Source organism: Herpailurus yagouaroundi, unplaced genomic scaffold (assembly GCF_014898765.1).
Source record: "Herpailurus yagouaroundi ecotype Mexico unplaced genomic scaffold, PumYag 100, whole genome shotgun sequence".
Classification (NCBI taxonomy): Eukaryota; Metazoa; Chordata; class Mammalia; order Carnivora; family Felidae; genus Herpailurus; species Herpailurus yagouaroundi.
This window is the reverse complement of record NW_024412391.1, coordinates 30,937,369-30,963,332: the sequence shown is the minus strand read 5'-3', so window position 1 is coordinate 30,963,332 and position 25,964 is coordinate 30,937,369. Positions and strand designations below refer to the sequence as shown.

Genomic DNA, 25,964 nt, shown 5'->3' with positions numbered 1-25,964 from the left:
TATGCTTACTTGATGATTAAAATTTTTAAGAGAGGGAATTCTCTCTTAATGTCCTAAATGAAGTAAGAGACTTATGATTAGATATCACCTGAGGTCTCTATTGCTGTCTTGGTAAGGTAGTAAAAAGGGTCATTTGACACTCTCCAAGTTGCTTAGTTGTGTTCATGGAATTCAACTACCAGCTTTAGGCAAGCTCTGCTGTGAATGCCCCTTTGTTCAGATGAGCTATGCCAGCTCTGGTTTCCTGGATATTTGAGTGTTGAAAGAAACCCTACCCTACACAGATGGTTTAAGCAGTGCTTAATTGCTTAGTATAGTCTTGAATAGAGGATAGCTAACACCTAAGGACTGTTTATTATTTGTCAGAGGCTGTGCCTTTATAAGCATTAACTCATGTAATTCTAATTTTGCCAGATTTTTGACCCTTGATGTCCTAAAACCACTATTGTGATTAAGTGAATTGAACCAGTCTGATTCCAAAATAAAGTTGTTAAATAGGTTTTATATTTCTAGTGAATCATAATAAATTATTCATTAAATGAGTTAATAATGCTCATGGTTAGTTGAGTAGAAAGAGGAGATGATTTACATGTAAGAGATCACAAGAATCTAAATTTATATACATTTAACAGAAAAAATTGGATGAAGATAGAGAAGCTGAAAATTAAACATTATAAAATATTCTACAAAGCTGTGACACTCACAAAATTAAACATACCTAGGAATTGTTGGGCAGTGATCAATTGATGGCATTTGAAAGGAAAATATTCTTAGCTAAAGGTCAGAGATAATAAAACTTGTTGGGGCATTTCATTGAAACTACTATATTGTTTTCTTCTGCTTCATCATGACCAGACTGGCTTTCTGGATTATAGTAACTGTTTACACAAAATAATATGTTTGTGTGTGTGGGAAAAAAATGTGTCTCTGAATGAAATTAAGTGATTGATGCATCTTTAGACCATTTGTATTCCATGTCTACTGATATTTTGTTCTGATATATCAGATACATTTCTAATAATAAATTAATTGTAATTGATTGTCACAGATAGGAAATTGGAAAATGTTTCTTTTCCTCTCTTCTGTAACTCTGCATCTAATTGGTCATTAGAACATGGTGAGCTTCTTTTATATGTATCTGTTCCTCTTCTCAATTGTTGACCCTGCCCTAACTTTGGTCCTTAGAAACTTTACTAGGTAATGCAATAGCTTACTCCTAATTGGGTCTTTTGCCTCCTGTCTGTTCTGCCATTCTGTCTTTCACATTGCCCCTGAGTTCTTCTGAAAAGAGAGATCTAATCCAATTGCCCCCTTTAAAAACAAACAACTTAAGATGGCTTTCCATGGTTGACAGAATAAAGTTCAGCATTCCATTTTTCAACTATGAATTCTTCTAGGATGCATATCTTGACACTGTGTGTGGTACAAAGGTTCCCTGCTCTTAAGGATTTTTAGTCTTTGCCTGTTGTAAAATCTTATCAAAATGTGTTGTAAATCTTGATTTAATTATTGACCTACTATGCTTACATGGTCAGTCTTGATTTCAACTATTGCTTTCCTAAAAGTCACTATTATATGGTAGGTGCTCCTTAAATATGAAAATTGGGTGCCAAAACAATCTGACCTTAATTCAGTTTCACTTTTTACTTCATTCCCTTCTATGCACATTCCAGTGCATCTGTTTTTTGACCCTTCCAAAACCTCTTGGCTTTTCCCCGTGGTATCAACTCCTTGTAGGATCACCTTCCCACATAGCAAAATATTATCTTCCTATGAGGCCGACCTCATAATTCCACATTGTCTTTGAAGCTCTCTCTGATCTCATTGGACTTACTTCCTTCTTTGGAATCCAACTGCATGCTCTTTTGGACCTCTACCATGGCACTGAACTTTTTCTTCTTGAGAATGCAGTTAGCTTTTAATCTTCCATTTCCTTCATCTCTTTGAAAGTTTCTTGAAGACACAGGTGATGCCTAACTCATCTTAATTGCCTCCATGGCATAGATAAAAAAAAACACCAACTTCATGAAGAAAATGCTTACTAAGTGTTTATTAAGTGGAGGTTTGATAGATCAGTATTTCCCTATGACTATCCTTTGGAACTCTGTTTCTGTAGGATGTCAGCAGTTATTATACCAAATGGAGTTCTTTGGCTGAAGACGTTTGGAAAATACTGGGCTAAACAGAGTCAAATACATTTTTTAAAAGCTGAGTTGCTTGTCAGAGCTTTAAATGCTAAAGTTCTCTAAGAGAAAAATATTGTACTTAGCATTTCCAGAATTATCTGGGCACAAAACCTTTCATTCGCAGACTGATATACAACATATAATCCAGTGAGAACTGGTTGGCCTCTGTCTTAGAGGTGAGAACAGTTCCAAATCCAAACTGTATAGTCTGGGAGTTTACTAGGTTAGGAATTGAATCTTTAACAGAATTTGGCACATGAAGATGCAATCATTGAATTCTGAGCTGGAGGAGGCATCTCAGAAACCTCAGCAGGACAAGCACTGTTAGGATATTTTTTTTAACATTCCAAATGCCTAAAATTACAGTTAATTGTTATAAAATGTATCAATATTATATAATCTATTCTAGTGAATTAGGATAGTGTATGGAAATTTTCACAATTAGTTCTTTATTTCTCTTAACTTATCCACTTTAGTTTTATATATACATATATATAATATATGCATGTTTTCTATAGCACATGAGGATCTTGAAGAACAGTTTTATAGATGCACAGTTGTGTAGGCTTTAGACAAAAAGGATTGCAACTTATTGTTCAGAGTCAAGATGAAACGGGGCATAATAAGTAGCTTTTAAAGAAGGAATTAGTCCTGTTTTAGTTTCAACACCCTCATCAGTAATATGCATTTTGACCTCCCCTGACAGATCTCACATATGATACCATTAATTTCTAAGCATTTAATGTATACTCAGTTTTCACTTGGAATCTGCACTTAGACATAATGGATGAAGTTGTTGCCTTGGGAAAATATGCTTCAATTTCTGTTATTTTCTTCATCTCAAGTACAGTCTTTTTAAAGAGCTGAACTATATCCTTTGTTTCCTTTGTATTTTCTTTTAACTTCAGTACTGTGCTGTATACCCAGCAGGTACTTCAAAGACATTGTTAGGCTGACTTGCATGTAAGTCAGCACCTTCATTAAGTTTTACATGAAAGAACATCTTGATGATAAGGTAGGATGGAATGCATGGGTGGTGGTGGGCAGAAGCATCAGCCTCCTGGAGACTGGGAACAGAATTAAAAGACCTTGATGAGCAAGAAACAAATATAAGGACATTCTAGTACACTCAAAGAACAAAAACCACATCATAAAATATAAAATGAATAATGAGCTAGATCCGAGTTTTTTCGAAAAACATCTAAAAGTCATAATGAATTACATAAGCTACCATTAGTTAGCAACATGGTGTCTTTTAAAAACAGAGTATTTCCCCCAGGATGTTAAAAAGGAGTGTAGTGAGTAACATTTATGGTTATAGTCTACCTCATGCTAAATGATGTAATTATATGAGATAACTTGAAAACTATGTTATGAGCTAAAGAAGTAGAACTCCATTGATATTTCAATTTCATGAATCTTCCCTGAAAGATTCCTGAAGGTATTGTGCCCATTAAGACTCTTCATAAATAATGACAGCATACATAAGCTGAGATCTCAAGTTCTGAATTATAATATTGGTTACAATGCAGATAAAGTATCCTTTATGTTTAATCATAATAATATGACAGTCACTGTACTGGGGAGACATTCCTATGGGAAGAAGAAGGACTTCATTCTTGTCCTTGTAATACCTTTAGTGTGTTAAGAGCAGTATTCCCATCCTATCAATCTGTGTGTAGTAGGTGTGTTGCTGAATATTCATTTGATTTCAGTTACACATGCTAGGGGATTTCAAAGATTTGTGACAATTACAAAAACCTATATACCCATTTTGGAAATTTTATATTTAATATTAAATATGAAATAAACATTCATTCTCTGCCATTAACTCATTAAAATTATTGTTTAACACAGGTGAAGATTTAAATAAAAATTATGCATGTAACTGGAGATAACTACCACAAACACAGTTTTACTTTAGTTTTATAGTATTGTGTCAAAGGGCTCAGTCTGTCATCAAATGGGTATCATTAGTAGGGAATATACATATCAAATACATTCTAAAGCTGAAAAGCAGAAATTGTCTCTTTTATACAGGGCAGCCAAAAATGTATAGAGATTTTGGACAATATAATTGATACAGTGATGAAAAATACTTCAGCTTTGTACTTTACAAAAACAGAATATGCATTTTCATATTGTGTCTTATAAAAACAAACCACCATGCCATAGGAAGCCCAAACAGCCCTTGGAGAGACCACATCAAGAGAAATTAGAGCTCTCAGTCCTCAGGTCCAGCTGAGCTCTCTTTTACCAGCCACTTTACTTTATCTGCCACAGGAGTGAGCCATCTTAAAAGAGGATCTTCCACACTCAGTTGAGCTGCCTACTGCTGGTTAGGTTCTCTGGAAGCATACACCAAAGTAGAATTAATGTTGCAGGTAGTTAGTAGAGTTCAACATCTGTGTGAGAGGGGGGTTTGGGCACAGGAAGAATCTAAACTACCGTAAAGGTCTGATGAAGCCTTTCCCAATGAAATGTGAAACTCTATAGTGAGTTTTGCCCATCAAATTTGTTCAGGATAGAGCTAAAATGGCCAGACCTTCAGGTCCTTCCCTTGCTCAGTCATCAGGTTGAGCTGTTCTGGAAAGGATGTGACCTCACATAAAGTAGTTTTCTATACCTGAGGTAGACTCTGAAGGAGCTGACAGCTGGAAGTGTCTGCTGACTGCATAACCCACAACTGGGTAGCCAATCCTTTGAAAACAGGATCCTGGTAGTGCATCTCCTTAGCTGCCTTGCTGTTCTACTTGGAGCAGAGATGAGTTACCCTGGTGTGGTTTGTTATACAACAGTATTTAATACATTAAAAAATCCAGGTAAATTAAGTTACAGCATGAAAAAAATAGCAAAGCCTGTTATTTAATTTAGGTATTTATTTATTTGATTTCTGTATGGGTAATAATTATTTAGGCATTTACTTGGTCTCTGAGTATAATGGAAAGAAACAAAAAGAGAAAATGTCAAGGGATAAAGGACTCTTTGATGTCAAACCGTCATAAAATTAAAGTTTGAACAATAAATGGGGCAATGTTATAACAAAAAATAGGCAAAGAATTTCTATCCTTTAATATATGATATACTCACATAAATCAATAAGAGATTCTTTGTGCAGAAACACATCAGAAAAGATATACACACATATAATGGATGTATGAAAAATATTCAATCTCATGAATAATTATAAATTAAAACTATAAATACCATTTTGACTTAATAAAAAATATTAAAAGAAACTGGTATTCAGTGCTTATGTTGATAGGATAAGGTAATTCACATAGGCCCTGATGGGAGAAGAATTTCTTAAGACTCTTCTAGAAAACATTTTGGCAAGTATAAAGTTGTACATCCTTTTTCACCAGTAATTAAATTTCCAAAACCTACCTTGGAGAAATCTTCCGGTATTTGTGTTTTAAAGTGTTCATCTCAGGGGCGCCTGGGTGGCTTGGTCGGTTAAGCGTCCGACTTCAGCTCAGGTCATGATCTCACGGTCCGTGAGTTCAAGCCCCGCGTCGGGCTCTGTGCTGACAGCTCAGAGCCTGGAGCCTGTTTCGGATTCTGTGTCTCCCTCTCTCTCTGCCCCTCCCCTGTTCATGCTCTGTCTCTCTCTGTCTCAAAAATAAATAATTGTTAAAAAAAAATAAAGTGTTCATCTCAGGCTTTTATGTTCGTTAATAGCCAAATAAGGGAATAGTTTTTAGTAATTGATGGAATAGAACATTATATGGCCACTAGGCATGCTATAGGAAGAAATTTTGATAGTGAGAAAAGGTGTTTATTTTTTAAAAAGTACACAAAATATATATATATACAATAAAGATTCAACTATGAAAAATGTTTGAATGTGTTTGAAAATGTAGCGATTTGTCCATGGTTTCTTCTACCATCAGGAAGTTTCTTAAATGGTATTAACTTCTACCTACCTTGGACAGGGGAAAGATTTTCTCTTCAAGCTCCCATCTTAATACAAAGCATTTGTGTCTTCACGGTGGGGCACATACAAGTATCCAGGACTATTGGACACTGAGTGGCTTTCAGACAATAATTAGGGTGGTTCACTCTCAAGCATCTCCAAGTACGGAGCTTCTTCCACTCACCCTTTGGGTCTTGTGGCCAAAGGTCCTGTTCCTTTACTGGAACCTTTATTGGTAGTTCCTTTCTCTCTCCAGTTTCTTCAGGTCCAGGTACCCCCAGCTTCCTTTTACTCCTCTCGCCCAATCACAGTTTTCTCCCCCAAAATGGATTCAAAACTAGAATGATGTTTAAATCTTTTTTTCTGCTTCAGCGACACCTTCAGTTGTTACTGAGTACATGGGAAATATACATATCTAAGTGATTTGGTCTAATAAATGGTTTGGCTTGACATATCCACATTATTGTTGCAAGACTTGATGGTAGTTAGAGAAGACTAGGTGAACTGAAAATGAAATCTACCTGAAATCTTACAGTTTTTACTTGAACCCCTATAATTCTGGGAACTTTGGGCAAGTGCATTATATTTATATTGTAATATGTTTTGTATTTAGGGAATTCAGAAGTCTTCCAGAAAAGCATTGAAGGTCACACTGAATATTTTTCATCTCAGTTGTAGAGAAATGCCTCACTTACCTCTTCAGACCTCTGTGCTCAGTTTTTCCTGTAATTGGTTTAATGAGAGAAGTAGGCAGTACTATGATCTCTTATCCTATTGAAAATTTCTTATTCAAGACTTTCTCTGTGCTTGACTTAGACTTTGTGAGGAAAAGAGATAATGTGCATATAGGTTTTTAAGGCTATTGTAGATGGCTTTAATGACCCTACCAACCTTTTTTTTTAAGTTTACTTATTTTTAGAGAGAGACAGAGACAGAGAGAGAGAGAGGAGGAGGGGAGTGGGGAAGAAAGAGGGAGAGAATCCCAAGCAGGTTCCATGCTGTCAATGTGGAACTGGATGCAGGGCTCAATCCCACAAACTGTGAGATCATGTTCTGAGCTGAAATCAAGAGTTAGATGCTTAACTGACTGAGCCACCCAGGCACCTCTGACCATACCAACCTTTAAAGTAGCCCCTCTATTCTAGCTTCTCCAGTGGAGGAGAAAATCAACAGAAGCAAAATTGGTAGTGAAGAAAGCATTTCTGCCTATGATAATGTGTCTGGGACACAAAACATTGACCCTGGACCACTGATCTCTTCATTTGTGGATGATTTAATCAATGGGTCCTTTTAATAGCTGGGTCTTTTCTCCTTGGTATGTAACCCAATGGTTCATCCTTGCTCTTCATTTCTCTATGTCTGTCTTTATTACTCATTAAGAGAAATAAAGCTGTAGACCTCTACTTGTAGAGGTATTTGTTGTAAGGGTATTTCCTCAATCTCACAAAAGCTGGGAAGATATGGAGCAAAAATTGGGAATAAAAGAAACTATCAAACCATACAAAGTATTTGAGAAGATACCTTCATTGACAGAGAACCAAAACTTTGCATATATAATGCAGTGAAGGTAGTTACTAATAAAAGCCCTGTCATATTTTGTAGATATCTGTGATCATCAGTTAATTTCTTTTGAGCAGGTGGGATAAGTTTATGACATTGTCTAAACATGGGTCTTTAAGAAAATAAGTACATAAATATCTCACCAGCAATGCAGTCTTTAAATTTCTCTAAACTTAAAATACAAAATCATCATTTACGCTTTTGTACAGAAGAAACCAAATGACCATCACAGGAACCAAAGTCAAGAAAATGTTGTATTTCTTCTCTTCACCAATCAGTAAAAGTGAAAATGGAATAATAACTTTAAAACCTTTAAGGAAAGGGGCACCTGGGTGGCTCAATTGGTTGAGCGTCCACCTTTGGCTCAGGTCATGGTCTCACAGTCCATGGGTTTGAGCCTGCATTGGGCTCTGTGCTGACAGCTCAGAGCCTGGAGCCTGCTTCAGATTCTGTGTCTCCCTCTCTCTCTGCCTCTCCCCAGCTTGTGCTCTCTCTCTCTCTCTCAAAAATAAAAATAAATATTAAAAACAATTTTTTTAGAAAAAAAAACCTTTAAAGGAAAAAGCGTATTCCAATAAAGCTCTTCAGCTGGTGAGGACTAGTGAAACAGATTCTCTGACTTAAAAACTTTCAGAATACTTACTATATACATATCTTTTTTTTTTTTTTTTTTTGGTGGCTGTTATTTAAAGGAAATCTTAGGGGCGCCTGGGTGGCGCAGTCGGTTAAGCGTCCGACTTCAGCCAGGTCACGATCTCGCAGTCCGTGAGTTCGAGCCCCGCGTCAGGCTCTGGGCTGGTGGCTCGGAGCCTGGAGCCTGTTTCCGATTCTGCGTCTCCCTCTCTCTCTGCCCCTCCCCCGTTCATGCTCTGTCTCTCTCTGTCCCCAAAATAAATAAACATTGAAAAAAAAATTAAAAAAAAAATAAAGGAAATCTTAGAATTCCAGAAGAAAAATGTAATTGAGGTGAGGTTGAGGTAGTTGGGTATGTGGAGAAGGGGAAAGAAAAATTTTGATTAGGAAGGTTGCCGGAATGTGGTTTAAGATTACAAAAGAAAACAACCATTCATTTTAGAGATAACATGATAAAAGGTGTATGTATGTGTGAGTTAATGTTTACTTACATGACCCTAGTAAATGAAAGGAATTATTTCTGATTCACTTATTTGTTATAACAAAAGCGGAACATAAGAGATAAAAAATTTATTATGCAAATACTAAACTTTATTACCTACTACAAAGTAGTAAGCTCGGAGTGGAATGGGTTTCAGATGCAAAAATCCCCAATTGAATTTTTTTATTTAAATAAAGAGAACAAAAATAAGTTTGTGGTTGATAATGTGGTTATGAGTTAATAAATAATGAGTAATGCCTATCAGATGTTATATTAATCTGAATGATATTAAATATTTAAATTCATTCTAAAACATCAAAAGAGAATATGATCTATATTTCAAAACCATATTAGAAAAGGACAACATATATGAAAAGAAAAACTTGAAGAATAAAATAGCATGGAGCTATTAAAATTATGAAGATTACATAAAACTATTGAAAATGAGTAATGTGAGGTAAAATATATAATACTGAAAATGTGTGAGTTATTATATAAATTATGTAAACATATGTTCACATATAAGATAATATGAGCATATGAGGATAGTTCACTAATATTTTTAGAAGTATTTAATTATTTTAATATTCTTGTAATTCTTTATCCTGAAGAGTAAATTGCTTTTTTTTTTTTTAATTTTTTTTTCAACGTTTTTTTTTTTTTATTTATTTTTGGGACAGAGAGAGACAGAGAATGAACGGGGGAGGGGCAGAGAGAGAGAGGGAAACACAGAATCGGAAACAGGCTCCAGGCTCTGAGCCATCAGCCCAGAGCCTGACGCGGGGCTCGAACTCCCGGACCGCGAGATCGTGACCTGGCTGAAGTTGGACGCTTAACTGACTGCGCCACCCAGGCGCCCCGTAAATTGCTTTTATAATGACTGACTTGAAATAATACATTTTTGAATAAAATGCCAGCCTCTGCAAAGATTTTGTAAAGAAAATATTTTTTTTTTTGCAAACAATTGTGACATTCCTGCTTTACTTTTGATATGTGATAAACTAACATTTTATACAAAAGCATCACTGTAATATTATTTTAATGAAACTGTGTTTCTAGTCCATGATGGAATTGAATTTTGGTTCAAATGATTATCAGATACTCAAAGTGGTTACTTCTGTGACTCTTTGAAAAAAAAAACTTCTTTAATAACCTTGTATATTTTCCTCATTTGAACTTAATGCTACATCACTGGAATGATTTACCTCTTCTTCAAGTTGCTTCAATGTAAGTTATATTTCTCAGAATTCATAGTCTTAGTGTATGTTTACTGGAGCTGAAATAGAAAGTACCATTAAACAGAGCTCAAGAGGCTTATTTTCACTGAAGTCTCCCTGAGGACAGGTGCCATTCCTCTGTTTAATGTTCATGCCATTGCTGCCACAGCCTCGGTAAGTCAAAGATCATTGAAGAAGCCCTGCAGGCAGAGGTGCACCATGGTAAAGAAAAGCAATAGGATTGGTCGGCGTTGTCATGCGCCCATCCAATTTTGGCAGCATTGGAAAGTGTCGAACCAGTAGTGAGATCCATAGATCTGATGAGCACTTATTCTATTGCCCGGAGTCCATTTAAAAAAAAATTTTTTTTAATGTTTACTTTCTTTTTGAGAGAGAGAGAGCAACAGAGTGTGAGCGGGGAAGGGGCAGAGAGAGAGAGAGGGAGACACAGAATCTGAAGCAGTCTCCAGGCTCTGCACTATAAGCACGGAGCCTGATGCAGGGCTCAAACTCACGAACTATGAGATCATTACCTGGACTGAAGTCGGAAGCTTAACCCACTGAGCCACCCAGGTGCCCCGTCTGGAGTCCATTAAAAAATTTTTTTTTAAGTTTTTTTTTATTTTGAGAGAGAGAGAGAGAGAGAGTAGGGGAGAGGCAGAGAAACGGAGGGAGAGAGAGAGAATCTCAAGCAGGCTCTGCACTGACAGCAGGAACCAGATGCAGGGATCAAACTCAGGACTGAGAGATCATGACATGAGCTTAAATCAAGAGTAGGACACTTAACTGACTGAGCCACCCAAGCGCCCCAGTCCATTTTTGATGGAATACATTTTCTTTGAGTAGGAGCCATTTTTCCCCCCAACTAATATAATTGTTTTCAAATGATTGAGTTCTAAATTAGGAAGAAAATGTGGGTACTGTGTAGCGCTCACATTGTTCAGTCATGATCAATTACCCCATGTCCCCAGCACATCCAATGCTGCTTTTAACACAAAGTAATCATTGAGGTCCCTGGAACTTTGCTGATGATAGGTGGAACTCAGAATGATCCATGTTGGACCGTCAGTGAAACTTCAAATCAAAAATGATTTGAAAATGAGGTATAAAGTTGATATAAAATGACTAACTCATTGGGGCACCTGGGTGGCTCAGTCAGTTAAGCGTCCGACTTCAGATCAGGTCATGATCTTGCAGTTAAGTTCTAGCCCCACGTCGGGCTCTGTGCTGACCTCTCAGAGCCTGGAGCCTGCTTTGGATTCTGTGTCTCCCTCTTTCTCTGCCCCTCCCCTGCTCATGCTGTGTCTCTCTCTGTCTCAAAAATAAATAAAAACATTTAAAAATTTTTTAAGAATAAAAAAAATGATTAACTCATTTAACTCTTTTGATAGCCCTGTGATGTATATAAAGAAACATGGCTTGGGCTATAGAACCTGAACGTCCTTTGCTCTGCCTCATAAAATAGACTCTATCAGATCTAGTTGGAGTAATAAGGTCCTCTGTAAAAATTAGTTTTATCTGAATTTTACCTACTACTGCTACTAGAGAAATTAATTTTATTACTTAATAATCCAGCAGAATAATATGGTCATGGGTGGTTTGAACGTGCCACCTCCCTTATTTTCATGTCTCCAAAATATGATTTTTAATTTACAAATTATTGGGCTAAAATTGAGATTGAGATTCATTTTGCTTCTTTTTAGATGCTTTGGGTTAGAAATTTATTTCTAGATGAGTATTTTATCCCAATCAGATTCTCCTCCATCAAAAGTATTTTTAGCTCTTGTAGAGTTCAATATGTAACAATTATATTGTTAGACTTATAAATTAATACTTCTTACCTCAGTACAGGAATCACACTTAGAATTCACAAGCTATCTGAGTCTGATAGGTTTAATATCAAGTTACAACTTTTTACCGTGAAGTATATTTATAAATATGGTATGTATGCACATGCACATTTACACATATGTAAGTATATATGTATATGTGTATGTATATGTATATCTGTATATCAGTAATAAGTATTCTTTGAGAACCTATCACATGGTAGGCACTGGTGATAAAGGGGATTCCTGTCCCAAGGGAGTTGACATTCTAGTATGGAGAGACAGACAATAATTATGTCAAAAAACAAGATAGTTTCAGGTACATAGGTTCTCTAGAGAGGACAAATCTGGTGATGTAAAAAGTGACTATTGGGATGTGGATGTATAACAGTGAATAATTTTCTGAAGAGGTGGAAAGAGATCTGAGTTGGCATCTCAGTGGAAAGAAAATGATGGTCATGCAAAAGCCTAGGGGAAGAGCTCCAAGCAGAAAGGACTAGCAAGTGCGTAGGCACTGAGATAGGAAAGAAAATCCAGTGATGCTAGAGCTTTATATAAAAAAAAATTGGACAGCAATGAAGTTGAGGAACAGTGAAGTTGAATAAATGAGCTGGGGCCAGATTATATTAAGCCTTTTAAGACTTTTAGACTCCAAGTGTATTGGGAAGCTATTGCAGGGATGTAGCAGATGAAGAATATGATCTTACTTCCACTTTAGGAAGATGACTCTGATAAAATTCCTCCTACTCTGTATTTTACATTCACTAGTTTGGCACAACCTGCCAGTTTTATCTCTGTGATTGCCCTTTCATCTATCTATTCTTCTCCATTCCCACTGTCACTATTTTAGTTCAAGACTTCATTTTCTTGAGCGATTACTATGGCCTACTAAGTTGCCTCGCTGCCTCCAAACTTTTCCCTTTCTGATCCATTCTAATTTCTGCTGTTAGATTCCTTCGACTTAAAAAGCCATCAGCCTCCCAATGGTTCCAGAGTTAGGTCCTACATCCCTATGTAGAAGGCTTTTGAAAGAAATCTTGTGTTTGTACCCAGTGGCCTGGCAGGGTGATCTAGTATTGTTATATTTATTTGAGGAATCGAGTTTCTCAAAGGAAGAGATTCAGTTTTAAAAAGAACTTCAGCCCCCTGGCTTGATCCAAAGATCAATATTGGTCAATATTGGAAAAGAAATCTGATTTTGGATGTAGCTTAGGCATGCCACACAAGTTTCCCTGTAGCCCAACCTCATGGAGTGAGGCAAAATTTCCAAGGGAAGTTGGATATCATAAACAGAAATTATTTAAAAGAAAACAGTAATGACAATAACAACAGCAAAAACACACAATGTAGCAATACTTGTGTCCTCATGAAAGGTATGCCTACTCCCTTATTAGAAAACCTGTGTACCCCAAAGACAAATCCTTGTAAGAAAAGTGATGTTACTAAGCACTCAAGAAAGATTTAACAATGGTATATTCTACTATCTAATGGAGAAAATTATCAGCATTTATTGGAATGATCCTAATAGTTTTTTAACTTTACCAGATACAAGCTTTGTTCAAATTTGGATCAATCTTGTACAACTCAGTGAGTTATTCAGGGCACTGTTTGGCTATTAGTGGAAATCATCACAGACAGGCCCTAGATAAGTGGATGAAATCAGTGGAGAACACATTGTGCTGCGCGTTTATATTACAGCAATTAATCTGGCATCTGGGAGGAACACAGACTAAGGTCTTAACATCATTCCTCCATCAGAATCCTTCCTCATTTAGCTCATTTGGGAAGCCTTGCTGAAGCCTGAAAATAAAGGATCATAGATGAAAGTTGCCACATCCTGTTGAGAATGGGCAATTATCCTTTATTTGATTTCCAACTTTCCTTGTAAACATGCCAACAGATAAAATGTTGGTTTGAGTGGAGGCCTGTGAAAATTAACTTTTTCTCACCACATGAGTAAAGCATGTCCTCAGGCCTCATTTCCTGGAGATGGCTGTGTACCTACCAAGCATTACCTTTCAATGGCTATTTCTCCATAACAGAAAGTAACCATTATAAAAGGGAATGAAATGGTCAAGTCAGTGGACCAATGACCTATTTTTGTGATCACACCATACTGATCACTTGTTTTCATTGTTAAAAAAAGATAGTTTTAATGTTTTCCCTTGGAATGTTGGGTTCCAAGTATGGCAAGATGGGGGTTTTGCTTCCTCAGGTTTTGTTCTACAAGGGCGTTTGCCCATTTCTGATTGTCCTGCATAGGAATGCTGATGCATGGTTGACACAGGTTTACAATCATGTAGGCAATATAGTCAGCCACACAGAGATTATTGGAGAAATAATTGACACAGAGGAATCCAGGGTAAAAAAATTCGAGATTTTCAATCACAATCCAAGTCTTAACTGTCAGTTACTAACTGGTTTTATATATCATTGAAGTTGAATTTATTTTTATGTGACAAAAAACATGAAATTTACCACCTTAACCATTTTTAAGTGTAGTTTAGTGTTGTTAAATGGAGTCTTCATTTCTCCATCTCCTGAGCCCCTAGTAATCACCATTCTACTTCCTGTTTGTATAAATTTGACTAGTTTGGATACTTCATATAAGTGGAATCATTCAGTATTTGGCTTCTTATTTCACTTAGCGTAATGTCCTCAAGGTTTACCATGTGGTAGCATGTGACAGGATTTTTTCCTTTTTAAGGCTGAATAATATCCTATTGAGTGTATATACCATATTTTGTTTATGCATTCATCCATTGAGATTATATTTTGTTATCTGTAAAATGGGAAATAATAAATTATTTTCACCTCAAAATCTTCCTCTAGTATAAATGCTGAAACAGTATATGGTTTTAACTCTTATATTGGAAAAGTATGCTATAGCAGAAAGTATATCTCAGTTCTAATTTTGGCCATGTTTCCAGTTTTCTGAGTATACCAACAATCTATGTACTCTGCAGCCACAGTGTATAATCTGTAAAATCTTATCTGTTTTAACTATTCATCAGAATTTTTGAGAGGTGAAGAGGCATTTCATTCCTCAGAAATCTCTCAGTAATTCTTGGTGCCTAGGTGCTTAGCTGTTCTTTTTGTGACTCTTACATCACTCAAGAGGGTCAGGATCTTAGTCTGGTCTCTTGATCTATGAAAATTATTGAGTCTAAACCAGATCATTGAAATAACTGAACTTTAAAACCAATTAAAAAAATCTCTAAAAATAAACAGACGTTTTATGTCTTACTCCAATGTTATTTTGGTATTTTAAGAAATGCTATGTGACCAAAAAATGCTATGTGACTAAAAATACTTTGTAATTTTAGAATCTCCTTTCCCAAAACTGTATGTTCCAACCACTCCCTTCTTTTCCTTGTCGAAGTCTCATAACAACACAGACACTGCCCACCACATGCCCTCAAAATATCCTATAGAATTGTACTAGATAAGCTTTAAGGCACATAGGAGAATTCTATAACTTGTACTTTTGAACTTTAGGTAGTTTTCCATTGCATCAGTTCTGGGATTTTCAGGATCTGTGCCAAATGTGTGGCCAGCCATGCCACTAAGGACTTGTAACTGTTAACTATCAAAATGATGGACTTACAGGTGGAGAGAGATATCTATATTTTGAAGGACTATGGATACTAAATATGTAACATTATTAAACATTACGTTAATTTTTGTTTAAATTGGGAAAAGTAAAGCAATAGGAGTAAGTTTGAAAATACGAGTCTAAGAAATATACTGCCTGGCTAAAATCTGGTTATTAAGTGATTGAACAAAAGGAAGCAAGAACTAGGAAGATAACAGAAGTTTGCTGAACTCTCCCGCTCCCCTGTTCCAGTATGCCATTTAGCTTCATGACCTGGTTACGAGGTTATTTAAGTGCAAGATTTATGTTAGAGATGGAGCAGACCAAGGTCATCAAAGGAGTGTGAAGTGAGAAACTTATCAGAATAGAGGGAGCTTTGTGATTACAGTTAGATTTGTGTTAGGTTGATTATCAACACTTCAGGTTAAATTCAGTTAGAAAAACGCATCTCTCAAAGGCAATGTTTAAGAACTAGCTATCTTAGAATGACTTTATTTCCAACTTATACCATTTGAATTTTATGCTAAAAACTTCTTTAATAAAAACCTAAACAATTAACAATACATAAAGTATGAAATGTATTTTATTGTGAATATCTAAATGGTCATCGAGAATCTTGAAAATAATGTCATATATAGTTTTTTACATATTTAAAATGAAGAGTGTCTATTTATCCTATTGATAATTATTTATATTCTTTGGTGGTGTTATCTGGACATGCAACTATTAAAAGCATAGACTCATTAGAAAGTATTTTGATGAAACATAATGAAAGCCAGAACAAAAACTTTAATAGGATATTTTAGACAAGGCTTTTTGTTATATCTATATGTAGCCAGTCTAAGCCATATATCTATATGTATACCAGTCTAAGAAATATAATGCCTGGCTAAAATCTTGTTATTAAATGATTGAACAAAAGGAAGCAAGAATTAGGAAGATACAGAAGTTTGCTGAACATGTAAACATGTTGCCTGATGCTATTCAATTATAAGTGATGAGAAGGCTTAAAGAAACAATTCCAATTATGTATGAGTTAAAATGTTATGTGCATATGACATAAGTCTTTATTTTGAACATAAAGTATATACAGTTTTATTAATGGAAATTTCTTCCTATTATTTTAAAATAAATATTAAACAATATGAGTTTGATGAAGTATCAAATTGCTGGTTGGCACATGTTCCAGTCTGGATACCAGTCATTTTATGGAATTCATGAGGTTTTTGTCCATACATGGGAAGAAGACTGATCAGGCAGTTACAAAGAAGCATAGATGAAGGAGTGGTTAATTTTACCTGATAGTGAAGATGGAAATTCAAGAAACCTTCATAAAAGACATAATGCTTGAACTTGCTTTAATCATGACAGTTCCCTGAGCAAAGGGGAGATATCAATCGTGGAAGATGAAGTGGAAGTGTGAGGCACAGCAATGTGGAGCATTGTGGTTTGTGTGCACACAGAGATGAGGCAGGCAAGAAATGAAGAAGAAAACTAAATGCTTGATGAAAAATTAGAGTTTGGAAGAAGGAGAAAATGGTATTAAAGACAATGCTAAGATTTCAAGTCATATTCATTTGTCCTTGAAAACATTTTTGATTGTTATATACATGGATACTACAATGTTTTGATCAAAACCTTATAAAAGTATCTACAAACAGTAAATCTTTTGTCATCAGACATTAGAAAAAAAGTACTTATAACATTGATAATAATCCTGTTAAATAAAATCTCTTCCTGAAAGAAAAGCACAAATCAGTTTTAAAAATAAGGAGTAAGGGGTAAACCTCATTCAACCTGTGTGGCGTTTATGCTATGGTAGAACAAGATACTGTCTAAAGTATGGCGATTAACAAATCCTTCTTTAATCTAGGAAGTGTAAAATCAATCTTTAACACTTTTAATATTTATTCAAATGTGGTGGGGGGGGAGGAGGAAGGGAGAGAAAGGCAGGGAGGGAGAAATGGGAAAGAGAGATTTTAGAAATACTCTTTTAAGAAGGACATATCAGGCAGATATAACATGCATAATCTTCACAGGGATATATGCTTCATTGTATATGAAAATACAGTAATTATTTAATTGGTTAAACTATAAATAGCAGAAGTATATAAACAATTGAATTTATTTAGAATTTTTGCATACAAACAAGCACCCATGATATGAAGTAGAAGAAAAATAGAGCAGAATGCATTATAACATCGTTGTTTCTCCAGTGATGATATTAGATGTAGCAGGATTTCTTGCTCCCTCCATATTTCCTGATAAGAGAATATAAACTTCACCACTACTCCATATATACACCTAAAATGTCCTCAGCTGTTTTTGGAAGTCCCCAGAGAGAATCTTATGAGTGTTCCCAAATAGATGCTCTCAGTGACTACATGTTTCTTTTTCTTTTGGTCCATGTTTCTTTTGGAGATGTCACCAAGAAGATTCATGAAGGAGTGTTGGTCTCTCCCTGCTTCTTGGTTTGTTTCCTACTATTATCTGTTAATCACCACTGTACCAGGATCTCACTCAACTGAAGTTCTTCTTTTTTTTTAAATTTTTTTTTTCAACGTTTATTTATTTTTGGGACAGAGAGAGACAGAGCATGAACGGGGGAGGGGCAGAGAGAGAGAGGGAGACACAGAATCGGAAACAGGCTCCAGGCTCTGAGCCATCAGCCCAGAGCCTGACGCGGGGCTCGAACCCACGGACCGCGAGATCGTGACCTGGCTGAAGTCGGACGCTTAACCGACTGCGCCACCCAGGCGCCCCTGAAGTTCTTCTTTTAAAGAGGGAAAGATACCTCCAAGCACACAAATCTATGTGTCATTCCTTGTCACAAAAGTCTCAGACATGTCAATTTTATTCCCCCAAACTCACTTAAATCATGCATAAACATTTTTTCAGCATCTTGCTTGAGCATCTTTTTTTTTTTTTTTTTTTTTTTTTACTTACATAGGAGTTCATGAAGGTTGGCCTAGAAGCTAGCAGTCTACTCAAAGCAGAGCTTGCTTTTTATGCTGAATCTTTTCTTGTCTTTTATTTGAGGATTAGAATTTACAAATAATTGTTTGATTTAAAACTTTTTAACAATTCTGTTATATAGGTAGGACACATTAATTATCATCACTTTATAGACCAGAAACCTGAAACTTGAAAAGCTGCATTCACTCAGCAAGTAAATTGCAGAGCTGAAACTCAAATCCAAGTTGTCAGAATCCAGATATAGTCCACTATGCTCAACTGTCTTCACAGAGATGGGAGATATGCTGTGTGTCAAATGCCATCCTATAATGTGTAACACCTGCAATTGCAGAATGACATTCTGCCCTTAACAGAGTAGATTCCTCTTACTGATTTTAGGTACCTCATCAAAGCCATCATTCCTCTCAACAAAAATGCATGTTACTGGGGAATTATGTGGAAACACACACTTCACTTTTTTTTTTTTTTTTTACAAATAGATCCAGGGTTTTAGAGATGTCCTGAACCACAGAGCTATATTAAAGGAACATCTGCCCTCTGCTTACTGATTCGGTTCTCTAAAGCGGCTTTTATAAAAGAGGTTTTACTGTGTGTATTTCAGTGTTAGTATATATATTTCTTTTGATTTCAAAATCCTTTATCCAAGGTGTATGTTCTTATTAAAAATATTAAATATGCATAGAGGGGATTGAATCTACATGGTAAAGGATAAATTTAATTGAAACACTCAAAAGTTCTCTTTTCCTGGAAGTTGTATTAACAAATTATGGTTTCTTATGTTTACAGTAATGAATTGAACTTTTAAATAATAATACCTGTATATTTGAATTGAATTATATATATAATCTATATTTATAAATCTGTGTATATGTATGTGCAAATATATATTTAATTGCTTCTTCAAATTACTTAAGCAGATTTGAGCAAACACTTCTTGTGCAGACACTTAACAAAGTATTAAAAAAATTTTTTTTAATGTTTATTTATTTTTGAGAGAGAAAGAGACTGAGCACAAGCAGGGGAGGGGCAGAGAGAGAGAGGGAGGCACAGAGCCCAAAGTGAGGCTCAACTTGGGAATGGTGAGATCATGACCTGAGCCAAAGTCGGGCGCTTAACTGACTGAGCCACCCAGGTGCCCCTAACAAAGTATTTTTAATAATTAAAAAATTATGTCTGCATGACCATTTTAGTCAATTGAGGTGATTGACTAGTAACTGATCAATATCAATAACCTGTATGAACATTGTCAAGGATGGTAGTGGAGGTAGAAGCTCCACCTCAGTGGTTCTTAACCTTGGCTGCCCTCTGAATCACCTGACAGACCTTTAAAAAAATGCTTCATGCTGTGGCTTTAGTTTTAGGAATTTTGATTTGACTACATGGAGCATGGCCTGAACAATGGGATTTTTTTAAAAGCTTCTCCAGTGGTTCTAGTTTGTACCTAAAGTTAGCATTCACTGCCATACTGCATTTGTTTCCCCTCAAATGGAATAATTCTCAAACAGCACAGGAAAGAGCATATTCATTATAATCTGTCAAGCCAGGACAAATTGAGATTATTTTTGAGGAGAGGAGCTCTATTTAACTAGAGTATAGGGGACCAAAGTGGTAAATTCAGCCCACTCTTATAAATCATCCTTTTTTCTTCTTATAAATTACATACACCAGATAAAATGTGAATTGATAAACATGCAGCTATATGCTGCTTACATAGTCTGTGTAATTAACCTTTCTGCCTTGCATGATGAATTATAATCCATGATTGCATTTAATCAGAATTATGGAATGCAGTTTGTTTAAGTCTTACCTGAACCCTGTGATGTACCCCCTTATTCTTAACATGTCAAAAATGTACACCGGGTTACATTTTTGAATCATAGTTTAATAAAACCAGTCAAAAGTTAAAAAAAAAAAACACTCAAGGCTGAATTCCTGTCATCAGAGGAACTTTCAGTTTTTTGAACCATATCTAGAGTGGTTTAGGGAATTGGAATAGTAATAGAGGTAAGAGAAGGGAAGAGTTTTAGAGAAGCCCATGGACTATGGATCCAATTTAAATTTAAAAAAAATTTTTTTAATGTTTATTTTTTATTTTTGAGAGAGAGGGAGACTGAGTGCGAGTGGAGAGGGCTAGAGAGAGAGGGAGGCACAGAATCTGAAGCAGGGTCTGGGCTCTGAGCTGTCAGCACAAGTCTGACACGGGGCTTGAACTCATGAACCATGAGATCATGACCTGAGCTGACATTAGCACTTAACTGACTGAGCTACCCAGACACCCCTCCAGTTTAATTTTTTAACTCTTATTTATACTGATGGCTTTCCTGGAAACTCTTCTTCCTGCACCCCCATTTCAAGAAATGTAAAGTTAGCAATTGAAGATATATGCAGTTACTTGAGGAGGGAGAGTGTAGATTTAGAAGGATGATTTCAGGGCTGACTCCTGTTAGATGATGTTGTGCCGTTCTCTCCACTCCTGCATTTAGCCTATGCAATAACTAGCAGAACTGTACCTGGAACGACTGGGAGCAAACAGTTCTCTCTGGAGAGGTTTTAGATTTTAAATGCAGATGATTAGATCAAAAATGGAGTGAATATGAGAAAATGCAAATACATTTTTATCATTTACATATACCTCCAATTCTTTTTTTTCCCATCCCCATAATACCATATGATGCTGTTTTTTGTTTTTTTTTTGTTTTTGGGTTTTTTTTTGTTTTTTTTTGTTTTTTTTTGTTTTGAGTATAGTTGACAATGTTCCATTAGCTTCAGGTGTATAACTTAGTGATTTGGCAAGTTTATTCATTATACTATGTTCACCACAAGTATGCCTACCATCTGTCCCATTATATCATTATTATAGTATCATTGATTGTATTCCTCATGCTTTGCTTTTTGTTCCCATGACTCACTAATTCCATAAGTGGAGACCTGTGTCTCCCACTCCCCTTCACCCATATTGCTTAATCCCCTACCCTCTTTTCTGTCTGATAACCCTCAGTTTGTTCTCTGTATTTATACTTATGATTCTGGTTTTTGTTCATTTTTTTTAAGTCTTTGGGGTTTTATTTATTAAAAAATTTTTTTGAATCTTTATTTATTTTGAGAGAGAGACAGAATGTGAGCAGGGGAGGAGCCGAGAGAGACAGAAACGCAGAATCAAAAGCAGGCTCCAGGTCCTGAGCTGTCAGCACAGAGCCTGACATTGGTTCAAACCCATGAACTCTGAGATCATGACCTGAGCCAAAGTCAGACGTTTAACCGACTGAGCCACCCAAGCGCCCCTGTTCATTCATTTTTTTAAGATTCCATTTATGAGTGGAATTATATGGTATTTGTCTTTCTCTGGCTGACTTACTTCACTTAGCATAATGCCAAATAGGTTCACCCATGTTATCTCAGATGGGACAGTCTCATCTTTTTTTATGGCTGTGTAATATTTCCTTATAACTACAGTGCTAATGTAATCATTAAATCTTTTTCTTAAAAGTTGGTATTTCATTTTAAGAATGTTGGGCAACAGATATCCCTACCTCCCCCAAATGATGGTATAAATTCAGGGTTATAAAACCGACAGAAATGATTAAAAGATAATTAACATATCAAAGGCTATAAAATCATCAGTGTTAATAATCATGGAAATGTGTCAACATTCTGCCCTGTTAATAACTATGCTTAATAATAATGAGAATATTTTTTGAGTACTTAAAGGGCTAAGCACATTTTTAATTTACATGGATTAATTTATTTAAACCTCATTACAGCCCTAAGAGGTACGTCTTGTCATCTCCCATCTTACAAATGTGCAAATTGAGGCTAGTAAGGGAAATAATCTGCCCTAACTCAAGGTCAGGATATGAACTTGGACATTTTTGTTTCCAGCATCTACATTGTTAACTCCTATACAATATAATCTATATACTAAGTGGTTTGAATCATTTGGGGAAAAAAATGCAAGGATTTGAATTTCTGAGAAGAATTGCCCTGTATGACAGCAAGGTAAGTGGAGGAAGCCCTGAAAAATCTCATTCGTATTTTCTATTTAAGAGAACATGAAGAATCTGGCTTACCAGGAAAAAAATATGAAAAATGTTCCTCACTTGTTTTGATAAGCAGGACTAGAGACTGGGACTGGGATGCTACCCAACCTTGCAACAGATGAAACAGGAAGACACAAATAATCTCCTAGGAATAATTGTATTAGCCAATTATTAGGACTGGCAGCAGTAAACAGAGGAATCTGAGCAGAGGAAAATAATTGCACGTCAAACAAAAGTGGTGACCAGTGAACTGACCCTTGATGTAGGAGTTTAAACAAAATAAGACAAGAACAGAGACAGAGTTCCCCACCATAGACTTGGAATCTTCCTTATTCCTTTAGTAGTAGAATGTGTAACATGAGCAGATATTCCAGAAAAGGCATGAAACACCACTCAGGTAACTGAACTGAATTGAAGAAAATTCACTTCCATTATATTTTAGTTTTGTCTTCATTTTTATTCTGGTTAAAAAAAATTCTGTTCAAGTATGACAAACATGTAGGAAATTACATAAATCAAAAGAACAAAACAATCAAGAAATGACCACAAAGTGAAAAATTTCACGTAACCATTGCATGGATCAAGGGATAAAACATTTGTAGTGCCAAGATGTTTTCCTTAGACTCTCTTTTGACTTCTAACACCATGTATTGGTTTTGCAGATTTTTGTATTTTATATAAATGGAACACGATGCATATATCCTCTTGTTACTTGCATTTTGTACTCATGAAGTTCATTCCTGTTGTTACTTGTAGTAGTAATTCATTCATTGTCATTGTTATATATTGGTTGTGGCAGATTGCTGCAGTGATAGCTCCCAGTAAATCATGCTTGTCTGTGTATATGCCCTCTGTAATGTGCTGTTGGCTTCTTCTGTCAAAAGATGGAGGCTGTTTTTTCACTGTATTGAATCTGGGCTGGCTTTATAAATTCTTTGACTTAGATTTTGGTGGAAATGATATTATGCAACTTCTAGCGCTTCTTATCCCTGAGTACTTGCAGTTTCCTCTCTCGCCTTCTTATGTCCTTTTATTATCATGCTCTGAAGAAGCCTAAAGTAGCCTACTAAAGATGAAAGGCTCTGTAGGATGACAGAAGAGTAATAGTGAGCCCAGTGATAGCCAGAACCATGTTCCAGAGACCATCTTGCATCTGCATATCTAGGGGAAACATCAGATGACCATAACCACATGAGTGAATCCAGACAGACTGGTCGAAGATACCCCTAGCCAACCTACAGTTTCTGAAAATATTACGTTGTAGTTTTAAGTCATTGAGTTTTAGTTTAATTTGTTATGCAGCAACAGATAACTGAGATAGCACAGGTGAAAACATTGCTATTTATTTGTCCATTCTATAATGGACATTTGGATATTTCCAGGTTTTGGCAATTCCAAGTATTTCCACTATGATGTGTTTTAGGAAGCACATGTATGTATTTCTGTTGAATATATATCTAGAAGTACACTTGCTAGTTTGAGTATAAATAGATATTGGATACAGTTTTCCAAAGTGGCTGTATCAATTTTACTCCTATCAGCAATGTAACAGAGTTCCAATTGCTCCATATTCTCATTAATCCTTGGCACTGTCTCTTATTTTCACTTTAGTCATTCTGGTATGTAGTTAGTAGTATCTCACAGTAGATTTAATTTGAATTCTCTAATGACTAAAGAATTTGATCTTTTTCATATGTTTATTGGCCCTTGGGATATCTTTTTAAAAATAAAGTATTTGGTTAAAGTCTGTTACCCATATTATTATTAGATTGTCTTTCTTTTTCTTACTAGTTTTTAGAATTTCTTTATATATTTTGGTTACAAGCCTTTTATCAGTTTCATGTGTTAGGAACATCACTTCCCACATTGTGGCTTGTCTTTTTATTCCTGTAATGGTATCTTTTGAATGTTTGGATCATACCACCACTTAGGCCAACTGAGGTGTTAGCTGAGGGTGAGGGGAATTTAGAATGGATTTTGGAGAAGGGAGAACATATGTGACAATATGGTCCTAAGATCAACTGAGTGATGGGACTGTGGTTCATGCCACAGACCTCCCTCTTTTGGGTTTCTCCTTAGGAAGAGAGGCCTGTGGGAATAGCATAAAAGTTGGACTATGGCAGCAGTGAGATGTGCCTCACAAACCTCCAACCACACAGGGAGTGTGAGTAATGATCTGAAGCACCATTTTATTGTTTATTGGCCATTTATGTATCTTCCTTTGTGTAGTGTCTATACAGTTCTTTTGCTCATTTAAAACTTGGGTGTCTTTTTTTAATCATGTACACTAGTTGTTTATATATTGTGAATATGAATTCTTTGTTGGATCAATACATAGACACTATTTTTCTCTCAGTCTGTGGTTCTTAATGGTGTTTTTTTTTTGTGGGAAAATGATTTTCATTTTAACGAAGTCCAACTTAACTTTTTCTTTTTATGTTTAATGCTTTTTGTATCCTTCTCAATGAATTATAATGCATCACAAGTTCTTGAAAATATTCTCATAAAGGCTTTAGAGTAGACTGCATGTTAAAGCAATGTACACCATATCTTCACAAATTAACTTTTGTATATAACATTAGATTAAGTATAAAGGTTCTCTCAGATATGTAGTTGTTTCAGAATAATTTATTGAAAAAGCCACCCCCAACCACTGAATTGTATTGGTCAAAAGGAATTGATCATATGTATTATGTGGTATTTTTATCTCTCTTTTTCCTTGATCTGTATATTTTCTTTTGCATCAATACCAAACTGTCCTATTTACTGTAGCTTTATAGTCAATCTTAAATGTGATGCTGTAAGTCCTCTAACTTTGTTCTTCTTCAAAATTTTCTTAGATTCTCTAGATCCCTTATATTACCATGTGATTTTCAGAATCAGCTTTTCAAGTTCCATAAAAAAGTATACTAGGAATTTTATTGGGATTTCATTGAATCTTTTTTTCTTTTAAAATATGTTTATTATGTACTTTACATTGAGCACTTCAGAAAAGAAAATAATTACAATGATTTCAAAATACAATTCCTGGATTCAATAAATATTTTTTATGATTACATCCAATCAATATCTAGAATTGTATGTAGACCCTAAGACAATTAACAAGTAAAATAGCTATATTAATCTCAGGGATGAGAAACATGCATGATCACTTAAGTCACTTTATCACCCTGTTTTTTAAGAAAAACATGATTCACATTTGTTTCAAGTACGTGTACATCCATTGTAAGAGTTAAATTAGACTGCTGATATTAACACCTTAAAATTATGATCTTTGTTATCTTAAAAGAAAATTCAGTTCAGTACAAAGAAATTCAAGAAGAAAATTTCAGGACCCTTGATCAGAAGCTTTTGATGGTTGTTGTACTACTCTGGTGTACATAAAAGTTTAAGTTAGACTAATAAAGAAGAGTGTTTCCTCTTGCCATTAAAGATACAATCCAAGAAATAGGTAAACTAGCATTCCATAAACTAGCTAGCCCTCCAGAAGTTACTAAGAAAAGACTCTTGATGTATATGAGTACATTTAAAAGC

General features: G+C 35.5%; 1 long non-coding RNA gene across 1 annotated transcript; it reads right to left on the bottom strand.

The window, feature by feature from the left end:
* Positions 1–225: 225 nt before the first annotated feature.
* Positions 226–25,787, bottom strand: LOC121028461 (uncharacterized). The gene is made up of 3 exons (XR_005789241.1): positions 25,534–25,787; positions 17,077–17,083; positions 226–236 (listed from the first exon to the last, which is right to left on the bottom strand). It is a non-coding gene; the product is annotated as an uncharacterized LOC121028461 (long non-coding RNA).
* Positions 25,788–25,964: the final 177 nt, after the last annotated feature.